General features: G+C 45.6%; 1 long non-coding RNA gene across 1 annotated transcript; it reads left to right on the top strand.

Annotated features, from left to right (window-relative positions):
* The first annotated feature begins 8,725 nt into the window (after window positions 1-8,725).
* Window positions 8,726-11,007, top strand: LOC115067014. Its single transcript, XR_003846449.1, has 3 exons — window positions 8,726-8,808; window positions 9,260-9,454; window positions 10,036-11,007. It is a non-coding gene; the product is annotated as an uncharacterized LOC115067014 (long non-coding RNA).
* The last annotated feature ends 102 nt before the right edge of the window (window positions 11,008-11,109 follow it).

Raw genomic sequence — 11,109 nt, 5'->3', positions numbered from 1 at the left:
TCACTGCCTGCCCCTCACGTTCGCGGTACTTCCAGTCAGGGAAGAATGCGGGCGGCTGGAGTCGCCCAAAGATGACGTATTCCAATACAAGGGGCAGGCGGGGGGCGGGGCCTGCTCCAGGGCGGGGGTGAGACCGAAGCGCGTGCCCGCGGACGTGGGAGGCTGGAGCCTCGCGGGGCGGAGCTGCAGCGTTAGCCGCCTTTGCGAGCGTTGTGTCCCGGGTGAGGTCTCCAGACAGCCAGCCGGCCTGTTGACACTGCGGACAGCGGGGTATGAGTGCTGACTCCGCGGACCACGGTGGAGTAGCTGGCCCCGTTCGCGACACGCGCGGCTCCAGCCTCGGCGTCTCGTCTGCAGCCCGCGTCGCCACTGGCGCCGCCGCCCGAGCCGCAGGCCGCCGCTGACCGTGGAGCCCATGAAGGCGCGGGCACCGCCACCGCCCTCGCGGCGTCGCTGGCGTCCCGGAGCGCCCCGAACCTGCACGGGCATGGCGGCGGCATGAGTACGGTCGTGGAGTCGCCGCGGGAGCCGGGGAGGACGGCGGCGGCTGCGCCTCCGGAGGCGGCAGGCATGCCCCAGAAGCGTGCGGACTCGCAGGTAGCTGCCAGCCGAGGGGTGAGTTCTGACGGGGCAAGTGCCGGGGCTGGCCGGGCCGGGCCGGGCCGGGCAGGGCGTGGGCTCCGCGGTGCCGCTTTGCGGCAGCTCCTAGGCAGGCTGCGGGAGATCGGCTTATTGTTTCTAGAGCCTGGAGACCGGGCACAGAGCAGCTGTCACTACACACAGCTGTCACTGCCTGCCCCTCACGTTCCCGGTACCTCCAGTCCAGGTAAAATGCGGGAGGCGTGGAGTCGCCCAAAGATGACGTGTTCAGATGCAGGGGGCAGGCCGGGGCAGGGCCTGCTCCGCGGGCAGGGCTTAGACGGTGGACTTGCGAATCGGGAGTCTAGCGGGGCGGAGCTGCGGTGGGAGCTGCATTTGAGCAGCTTTGTGTCCCGGGTGCGGTCTCCAGACAGCCAGCCGGCCTGTTGAGACTGTGGACCACAGTGGAGTAGCTGCGGGCCGCCAAGGGGAAGCTGTGGTCCCTAGACCTAGAGGGAACAAGCTGAGGCCAGTACCTGACGGTGAGATGACTTTGACAGCAGCACTGGAAAGCTTATTTTCATTGGCCTCAATTCACAGGACAGGCCTTAGCAGTGGCACCCAGGCGTCTTATGGTGGGCAACTTGACCACAACATGGGGCCTGTCGTTTCTTCAGTCTTAAGTATAAAAAAATTTTGGGGGGCAGTGTCTGTTTAGAACCTAACACATAGAAAATGTTGGATTGAGTTGAGTACAAACTGTTGCCACCGTGGAAGTTTTCTCAAAGAGAAATACATGCAGTCTTTTTTTTCGATTTTTAAGCATGCATATCAAATTTTAGTTAAAGTGTACTAAGCAGTTACGTGTGATGTGTGTGGCTACATGCGGTGATGTGAATCCCCATTTAGTGGAGTTGGGAGAAGGCTGAAGTAGCGAGCCTGGAGACCGGGCACAGAAGATGAAAGTAACTCGGGCGCCGCAGAGTTCTCCATCCCGTCAATTGACGCAGTCCTCGGGGCGCAGTTTTTGGTGCACACCCGCTTAGATACTTGTGTAGGGCGCCCTTCAAAGCACCCTTCGCTGCGTCTACTCAGTAGCCGGCCGGGAAGCTGGCGGGGAAGGGGGCGCCGCCTTTCTGCTCCTTCCGCCTCTGGGCTGCAGAGGCCTGAGTGGTCGGCCAAGGGGAAGCTGTGGTCCCTAGACCTAGAGGGAACAAGCTGAGGCCGGTACCTGACGGTGAGATGACTTTGACAGCAGCACTGGAAAGCTTATTTTCATTGGCCTCAATTCACAGGACAGGCCTTAGCAGTGGCACCCAGGTGTCTTATGGTGGGCAAGTTGACCACAGCACGGGGCCTGTCGTTTCTTCAGTCTTAAGTATAAAAAAATTTTGGGGGGCAGTGCATCCTCATGGACCAGATACAGCTTTTTGTCCTCGCCTTTGCATCCCTCGGGTTCATTTTCTCAACATTTTTTGACCCCGGTCCGTTAAGACCCTTGTTACCATCAGTCTGCTGTTCGCATTGCTGGTTAGTGAGTTTCAACATGTTACTGTGATCGTTAGTGCTGCCATTTGTTTTCCACTGGTTGCCTATGTCTTAGCATCTTGGCCTAGTGATTAGGGAACCATGCTTGGAATTCTAGTTTCCATCTTTATTACCTGTGTCACGTTGGGTAACTTACATAACTTTTCCTGATAATAGTGTTTACCTCATAGGTTGTGAGGGTTGCTGCAACCTGGTGCCTAGTAAGCCCAAGTAAATACTAGGTGATGTTACTCTTAATGTTTTGTATGTGTGATTTTTTTTTCTTTTGTGTGCATAGTATATGTGCGTGGTTGTTCATGTACGTGCACATGTATATTGTGCACGTGTGTGGTAGAGGTCCATGTAGGATATCTTTCCTCTGTCTGTCTCCACCTTATTATTAGTGTGTGTGTCTATAATGTATGTGTGGGATAAGATGCTCAATGGTGCAGCTCGTGTATAGTTTGGGGAGTCTGTTCTGTCCTTCCACTGGGCTCTGGGGCTCAAAACACAGGCCTCAGGCTTCCACGGAAGGTATTTTTGCCTGCTGAACAATCTCACTGCCCTTCCACTGTATTTTTTGAGACAAAGTCACTGAAACTGGAGTTCATGGATTGGCCATTAAGGTCCAGGGATTAACCCCTACCCCTTCCTGTGTTAGGGTTACAGATACACAACATCTTGCCCAGCTTTTTATGTAGATGCAGGGGATCTGAACTCATGTCCGTATGCTTACATGACAGGCACTTCACTGAGTGAGCCATCTCCGCAGCTCCTGTGAAGTTTGAGTGGTCATAATATACATTAAATGCAAATGTTTTAAGTATGTTTTGTATTGTGAGAAAAAACTAACCCTCTATCTGGAATGTTGAGCTGACACCCAAGGTAGTCGAAGATGCCGGTTATTCAATATCCCAGTGCTCTTTAGTTTGTACTAAAAAAAGTGATAATAGTAAGCAACAACTTAATGCTGCTATGTTTTTTTATATGTTTCACACTTAAAAATGAGATGAAATATATGATGGTTAATTTCTGTGGTCAATTTGATTCATGAGAAACACTCGGGATTAGTGAGGCCTACTTTTGAGTATGTCTATGAGGGTATTTCCAGAGGTTTAATTGAGGTGGGAAGACCCACACTGAGTGGAAGGAGGGCTCCCGGGCTAACCGTAAAGAAGAAAGTGAGCTGGACACCAGCATTCACTTCTCTCTGCCTCCTGACTGTAGATGTAATGTAACCAGCTGACTCACACTCCTGCTGTACTTCCCCACCATGATGGACTGTACCCCCAAACTGTGATTCAAAATAAAGCCCACTTTCCTTCCTTAAGTTGGTTTGTCAGCTATTTTGTCACAGCAGTAAGAAAAGTAGTTAATTCTTTATCCACTTATTTAACTAGTTTTTCTTTTTTTGTACACGTGTTTTTGTTTCTCTTGAATAGACTCATATGTAAAAAAAATATTGTAAGGTTATGTTGGGATTTTATAACCTGCAAGCCTGTTTTCCAGAGTCTGTCGTGTAATCTATCATTCCTGAGGCAGTGTGAAAAGGGTCCACTTTCTCCACATCCACAGTAAAACAGACACACCACGTAGTGGTGTCTGTTTAGTCATTGCTCTATTGAAAGCGAATTATCACAGATTAAACTTGGATTTCCCTGATTTTGAACTTGTTTTCATGGGCTTAATTTCCATGTATGCATCTTCTTTCACGAAATATCTATTCTGAGTTGTTTGTCCACTTCAATTTTTATTTTTGCCTTTTTATAAAGTTTTTGAAGTTATGTATTCTAAGTTATTTATGAGGCATCTATTATATCCAATTCTGTTTGTGTTTTCATTCTTTGAACAGTGGCTTTGGAAAAGAAAAATAGTCTAATTTTTATTAAAATCAAGTTTTTTCTTGCATGAGTGGATGGACCATGCTTTTGATGTCATATTTAAGGGTTTTATGAAGACTTTCTTTTACATTTTAAAAAAGATTTGTTTGTTTGTGTGTGTGTCTATGCACACGTGTGCAAGTGCCCATCGAGGTTAGAAGAGGGTGTCAGATCCCCTCTAGCTGCTGATGTGGGATGTAGGAACTGAATTCTACTCAGAAGTGGACAGCTGCAGCATTGTAGCCAATTTCTGGAACAACCCTGAAGGACACTGGGGAAGGAAAGTCTTCACAGTGGGCAGAACTTCGGGCAGTGCACATGGTCGTGTATTTTGCTTGGAAGGAGAAATGGCCAGAAGTGCAATGTTATATACTGATTCATGGGCTGTAGCCAATGGTTTGGCTGGATGGTCAGGGACTTGGAAGGAGCATGATTGGAAAATTGGCGAGAAAGACATTTTGGGAAGAAGTATGTGGATAGATTCCTCCAAATGGGCAAAGGATGTGAACATACTTGTGTCTCATGTAAATGCTCATCAAAAAGTGGCTTCAGCAGAAGACGAGTTCAATAATCAAGTAGATTGGATGACCCGCTCTGTGGACCGTCAGCCTCTTTCTTCAGCTAGCCCTGTCATTGCTCAATGGGCCCATGAACAAAGTGGCCATGGTGGCAGAGATGGAGGTTATGCATGGGCTCGACAGCATGGACTCCCGCTCACGAAAGCTGACCTGGCTACAGCTGCTGCTGAGTGCCAGATCTGCCAACAGCAGAGACCAACACTGAGCCCCCGATATGGCACTGTTCCCCGTGGCGACCAATCTGCGACCTGGTGGCAGGTTGACTATGTTGGACCACTTCCATCTTGGAGGGGACAGACAGCGTTTTGTCCTTACAGGAATAGACACTTATTCTGGTTATGGATTTGCCTTTCCTGCACGTAATCCTTCTGCCAAAACTACTATCCAGGGACTTACAGAATGCCTTATCCACTGCCATGGTATTCTGCATGGCATCGCTTCTGACCAGGGAACTCACTTCACAGCCAAAGAAGTGCGACAGTGGGTCCATGGTCATGGAATCCATTGGTCTTCCCATGTTCCCCGCCATCCTGAAGCAGCTGGCTTGATCGAACGATGGAATGGTCTCTTAAAGACACAGTTACAGTGCCAATTAGGTGGCAGTAGCCTGGAGGGCTAGGACAGGGTCCTCCAGAGGGCAGCATATGCTTTGAATCAGCGTCCAATATACGGTACAGTTTCCCCTATAGCCAGGATTCACGGGTCCAGGAATCAAGGGGTGGAAGTGGGAATGATTCCACTCACTATCACCCCTGGTGACCCTCTATGAAAATTTTTGCTTCCTGTGCCCTCGACTTTGCCCTCTACTGGCTTGGATGTTTTGGTTCCAGAAGAGGGAGTGCACCTGCCAGGAGAGACAACAAACATTCCGCTGAACTGGAAGCTAAGACTTCCCCCTGGACACTTTGGGCTTCTGATGCCGTTAAGTCAGCAGGCTAAGAAAGGAATAAGAGCATTAGGAGGGGTGATTGACCCAGACTACCAGGGGGAAATTGGACTGATTCTCCACAATGGAGGTAATGAACTTTATATCTGGAAGGCAGGAGATTCCTTAGGGTGACTTTTGGTGTTACCATGTCCTGTGATTAAGGTCAATGGGAAACTGCAACAACCCAATCCAGACAGGACAACAAATGGCCCAGACCCTTCAGGGATGAAAGTATGGATCACTCCTCCAGCGAAAAAAGCCAAGACTTGCAGAGGTGTTTGATGATGGTGGAGGAAATACAGAATGGGCAGTAGAGGAAGGTACTTACAAATACCAACTTAGACCACGTGGCCAGTTGCAGAAATGTGGATTGTAATTGACATGAGTGTTTTTGTCCTACGCATGTACACACATATGTTAAGCAGATACTTGGGTTATTCTTTTTTGAATATGTAATCGAGATGTGTTAAGTGGTTAAGTGTTGTGAACCTATATGATTATATTGGGTTATGAGACACTAAAGGACTAAGCATTCCTCGAAGACCTTATCACCTATTCTGAGATATATAACGCATTGGCCATTGTATTATGGGATAGTTATATCATGTTAGGTGAAATTATGACCTCAACATTGTTTTCATTTGAAAATTAAGCATGACAGAGAGAGATGCTATTGTGTGTCAGGTTGACAAGGGGTAGACTTGTGATGGCTAATCCTGGGTGTCAACTTGATTGGATCTGGGATTAACTGAAATGAAAGAGATCTTCTTGATCGGATCAACTAAAGCCAGAAGACACACCCTAAATGTGGGCGTTACCTTCTGATGGCAGCTGGTATAAAAGACGACAGCAGAGGAGAACCCAGGCTTCTTGCTGCTTGCCTTCTCTCTCGCTGGGGAGTTCATCTTGCTGCTGTAGACTGAAGACTAGCTGATCTTTTGGAATTTGTGAGACCTTCAGCGCCAGATTGGGACTACTGAGCCATCCAGCCTTGTGGACTGAGCAACTACGGATTCTCAGCCTCTCCAGTGTGGTGCAGCCATTGTTGGACTACTCAGACTCTATCCTGTGAGCTAAGCTGATTAAATCTGTATACATACTGTGATGGCTAATCCCGGGTGTCAACTTGATTTGATCTGAGATTAACTGAAATGAAAGAGATCTTCTTGATTGGATCATCTAAAGCCAGAAGACACACCCTAAATGTGGTCATTACCTTCTGATGGCAGCCGGTGGATGGCAGAGGAGAACACAGGGCTTTTTGCGGCTTGCCTTCTCTCTCACTGGTGGGTTCATCTTGCTGCTGTAGACCGAAGACTAGCTGATATTTTGGAATTTGTCAGACCTCCAGCACCGGATTGGGACTACTGAGACATCCAGCCTCGTGGACTGAGCGACTACAGATGCTCAGCCTCTCCAGTGTGGTGCAGCCATTGTTGGACTACTCGGACTCTATCCTGTGAGCTAAGCTGATAAATCTTTATACGTATTCATTCTACTGGTTCTGTTTCTTTGGAGAACCCTGACTAATACACATACGTACGTACGTACATACATAAATACACACACACACACACTCACACACACACAAACTCATATATATATATATGTATATGTATATGTTCATTCTATCGGTTCTGTCTCTTAGAGAACCGTGACTAATACAGATTTTGGTACCAGGAGTGGTTCTAGAGAAACAGAATTGAAAGGATGAAATTCTTGGCGTTGGGCTGTATATTTGCTACTGTGTCATTGCCCCCTCCCCTCATTATAGGGTAACTCCACTTAAACTCTTGTTAGATTGTATTTGTGTTTTAGAAATATTTTCATTTTTTATTTTCATTTTACGTGTATGAGTGCATTGCCTGCATGTATGTGAATACACCCATGTCATGCAATGCTGCAGAGGGCAGAAGAGAGCTTCGGATTCCCCTGGAAGTGGAATTAAGGACAGGTCGTAGCCAGCATGCTGGTGCTAGGAATCGAACCTGGGTCCTCTGCAAGAGCAGTTCAGTGCTCTTAACCACTGAGCCCCTGTATATGTATGTTTTAAGAAGGTTCTATAGTAGTAGTTTTCCATATGACTATAAAAATAGTTTATGTATTATTTTCATTTTGTGTATGAGAGTATTGCCTGCATGTATGTAAGTGCACCTGTGTCATGCAATGCCCTTGGAGATCAGAAGAAGGCATTGGATTGTCTGGAACTGGAGTTACCATGTGGGTGATAGGAACCAAACCTGGGTTCTTTGCAAGAGCAGCTAGTGCTCCTTTAACTGCTGAGCCATCTCTTCAGTCCTCCATGTGATTTTTTCAAGCCCTTTAGTGTTAGCTACTTCTCCCCAGACTTCCTCTTCTGCCCTCTCAGCTTCTACTCCCTTTAACATTTCCTAATCCATGATTTCCTTTTAGCCCTTTGTATCACTGCATTTTATCTCCTGTTCCATGAACCCCCAGCCCTTTACTAGTTTCCTGGCCTCGGTGGATTTTCCAGTTGAGCGTGTGTATCTAAAGATTCGAAATGAGCAAATCCTCTCATGACAGAGAGCACGGGATGTTTGTGTTTCTGAGTGTGGGTTATCTCACTCAGGATGTTTTTCTCCACTTCCATACATTTATTTACTTGCAAGCTTTATAATTTTGTTTTTTCTTAACAACGGAATAATGTTCCATTGTGTCAATGTCCCATACTTTCATTATCTAATCATTTATTGATGGGCATTAGGTGGTTTCTGTTTCCTGGCTCCGGAGAGTAGAAATGAACACAGATGAACAGGTATGTCTGTAGTACGATATACAGTCCTTTAGGTATATGCCAGAGAGTGGCATGGCTAGATCTTGTGGTAGATCTATTTCTAGCTTTGTGAGGAACCTCTGCACTGAATTCCATAGTAGCTGCATCATTTGCACTCCCACCAGCAGTGAATAAGAGTCCCCCTTTCCCTTCATCCTCACTAGCAGTTGTCATTGTATTTGGATCTTAGCTATTCTGTGATAAGATTAAGTCTTAAGGTAGTTTTAATTGGCGTTTCCCTGAAGGCTAACGATGTTGAATATTTAAAACATATTCTTCATCCATTTGTCTCATCTTTTAAGAGCTCTGTTTAGTTCCTTGCCCCAATTTTTGATTGGGTTTATTTTGATGTTTAGTGTTTTGAGTTTTTTGTGTATTCTATTTTATTTTGTATGTTCCAGATACTAACACTCTGTCAGATGTATACTGGTGCGCTCGATAGTTTCATTTGTCAACTTGACACACCTGGGAAGAAGGAAACTCAGTTGAGGCATTGCTTCCGTGGGATTGGACTGTGGCCAGGTCTATGAGGCATCGTTTTAATTATGGGTTGATGTGGGAGGAACCAACCCATTGTGGGTGGTGTCACCCCTGAGCAGGTGGTCCTAGGTTGTATAAGAAAGCAGAATGAGGACAGGCCAGAGGTACAAGGCAGTAAGCAGCGTTCCTCCATGGTCTCTACTTCACCTCCTGCCCCCAGGTTCCTGCCCTGAGTTCCTACCCTGATTTCCCTGAAGGATGAACTGTGATTGGGACGTGTAAACCAAACAAATCCTTTCCTCTCCAACCTGATTTTGGTCAAAGTGTTCTTACATATGTTGAGTTTCATGCATTTCATACACTAAATCTTAGTCATATTTAGACCCCTTCCCCATCTGTACCTTTCCCCATAGCCCCTTGGTCAGAGTATTTTCTCACTGCAATAGAGAAGCAAACTAGAACAGCTGGTAAAGATTCTTTTCTGATTCTGTAGGTTGTCCCTTCACTTGATTGATGGTATCATTTGCTATACAGAAGCTTTTTATCTTCATGACGTCCCATTGTCAATTGTCCTTGATGGATGTGCTATCCGAGCCCTGTTCAAAAAGTAGTTTCCTGTTCCTGTAAGTTCCATTGTATTCACTACTTTCTCCTCCATCCAATTCAGGGTATCAGGTTTTATGCTGAGGTTCTGGAGCAGGCGGTCCTAGGTTGTATAAGAAAGCAGAATGAGGACAGGCCAGAGGTACAAGGCAGTAAGCAGCGTTCCTCCATGGTCTCTACTTCACCTCCTGCCCCCAGGTTCCTGCCCTGAGTTCCTACCCTGATTTCCCTGAAGGATGAACTGTGATTGGGACGTGTAAACCAAACAAATCCTTTCCTCCCCAACCTGATTTTGGTCAAAGTGTTCTTACATATGTTGAGTTTCATGCATTTCATACACTAAATCTTAGTCATATTTAGACCCCTTCCCCATCTGTACCTTTCCCCATAGCCCCTTGGTCAGAGTATTTTCTCACTGCAATAGAGAAGCAAACTAGAACAGCTGGTAAAGATTCTTTTCTGATTCTGTAGGTTGTCCCTTCACTTGATTGATGGTATCATTTGCTATACAGAAGCTTTTTATCTTCATGACGTCCCATTGTCAATTGTCCTTGATGGATGTGCTATCCGAGCCCTGTTCAAAAAGTAGTTTCCTGTTCCTGTAAGTTCCATTGTATTCACTACTTTCTCCTCCATCCAATTCAGGGTATCAGGTTTTATGCTGAGGTTCTGGATTCATTTGAAGTTGAGTTTTGTGCAGGGTGAGAGATAGGGACCTAGTTTCACTTTCCTACATATAGCTATCCAGTTTGACCAGCGCACCATTTGTTGAACATGCTGTCTTTTCTACAATGTGTATTTTGGACCCCTTTGTCGAAAATCAGATGACTGTAAGTGCATGGACTTAAATCTGGGCTGTCTATTTCTTTATATTCATCAGTGTCTCTGTTTTTATGCTGGTGTCATGGCTGTTTTTATTATTTTAGCTCTGCAGTATAATTTGAGATCGAGGATGGTGATACCTCCATCTCTTCTTTTCTTTTTCAGAATTGTTTTGGTTATCCTGGTTTGTTTCTTTCTTTGTTTCCATGTGAAATTCAAATTCAATTCACTTTCAATTTTTGTGAAGTATTGTGTTGGGGTTTTAGTGAGGATTGTATTAAATCTGTAGATTGCTTTTGGTAGGATGGCCATTTTCACAATATTCATTCTACCGATCTATGAGAGTGGGCGGGGGGGGTGTCTTTCCATCTTCTGATATCTTCTTCAGTTTCTTTCTTCAGTGTCTTAAGGTTTTTGTTATACAAGTCTCTCACTGATTTGATTAGAATTATTAAAAATATTTTGTGTTTTTTTGAGGCTATCCTATCGTGAATGGGATCAGTTCCTTGCTTTCTTTCTCAGTATGTTTGTTGTTGGTCTATAGGAAGACTACTGATTTTGGTGTATTAGTTTTATAACCCGTTTCTATGCTGAGCATGTTTGTCAGCTCTAGGACTTTTCTGGTGGAGTCTTTAGTGTTTTGTTTTGTTTTGTTTTTTTAAAATCATATCATCTGCAAATAAGAATTCTTTGACTTTTTCCATTCTGATTGGTTTCCCCTTTATTTCCTTCACTTGTCTTACTGCTCTAGCTAAAACTTCAAAAACTATATTGAACAGGAGTAGAGAGAGTGAACATACTTACTTGTCTGTTTCCTGATTTTAATGTAAATTCTTTGATATTTTCTCCATTTAGTAGGATGTTGGCCATGGGCCTGTCGTATATTGGTTTCATTATGTTGCGATGTCTCCTGTATCC

This window comes from Nannospalax galili, unplaced genomic scaffold (genome assembly GCF_000622305.1).
Source record: "Nannospalax galili isolate Female #2095 unplaced genomic scaffold, S.galili_v1.0 scaffold1805, whole genome shotgun sequence".
Lineage (NCBI taxonomy): Eukaryota > Metazoa > Chordata > Mammalia > Rodentia > Spalacidae > Nannospalax > Nannospalax galili.
This window is presented reverse-complemented; position numbering and strand designations above follow the sequence as displayed.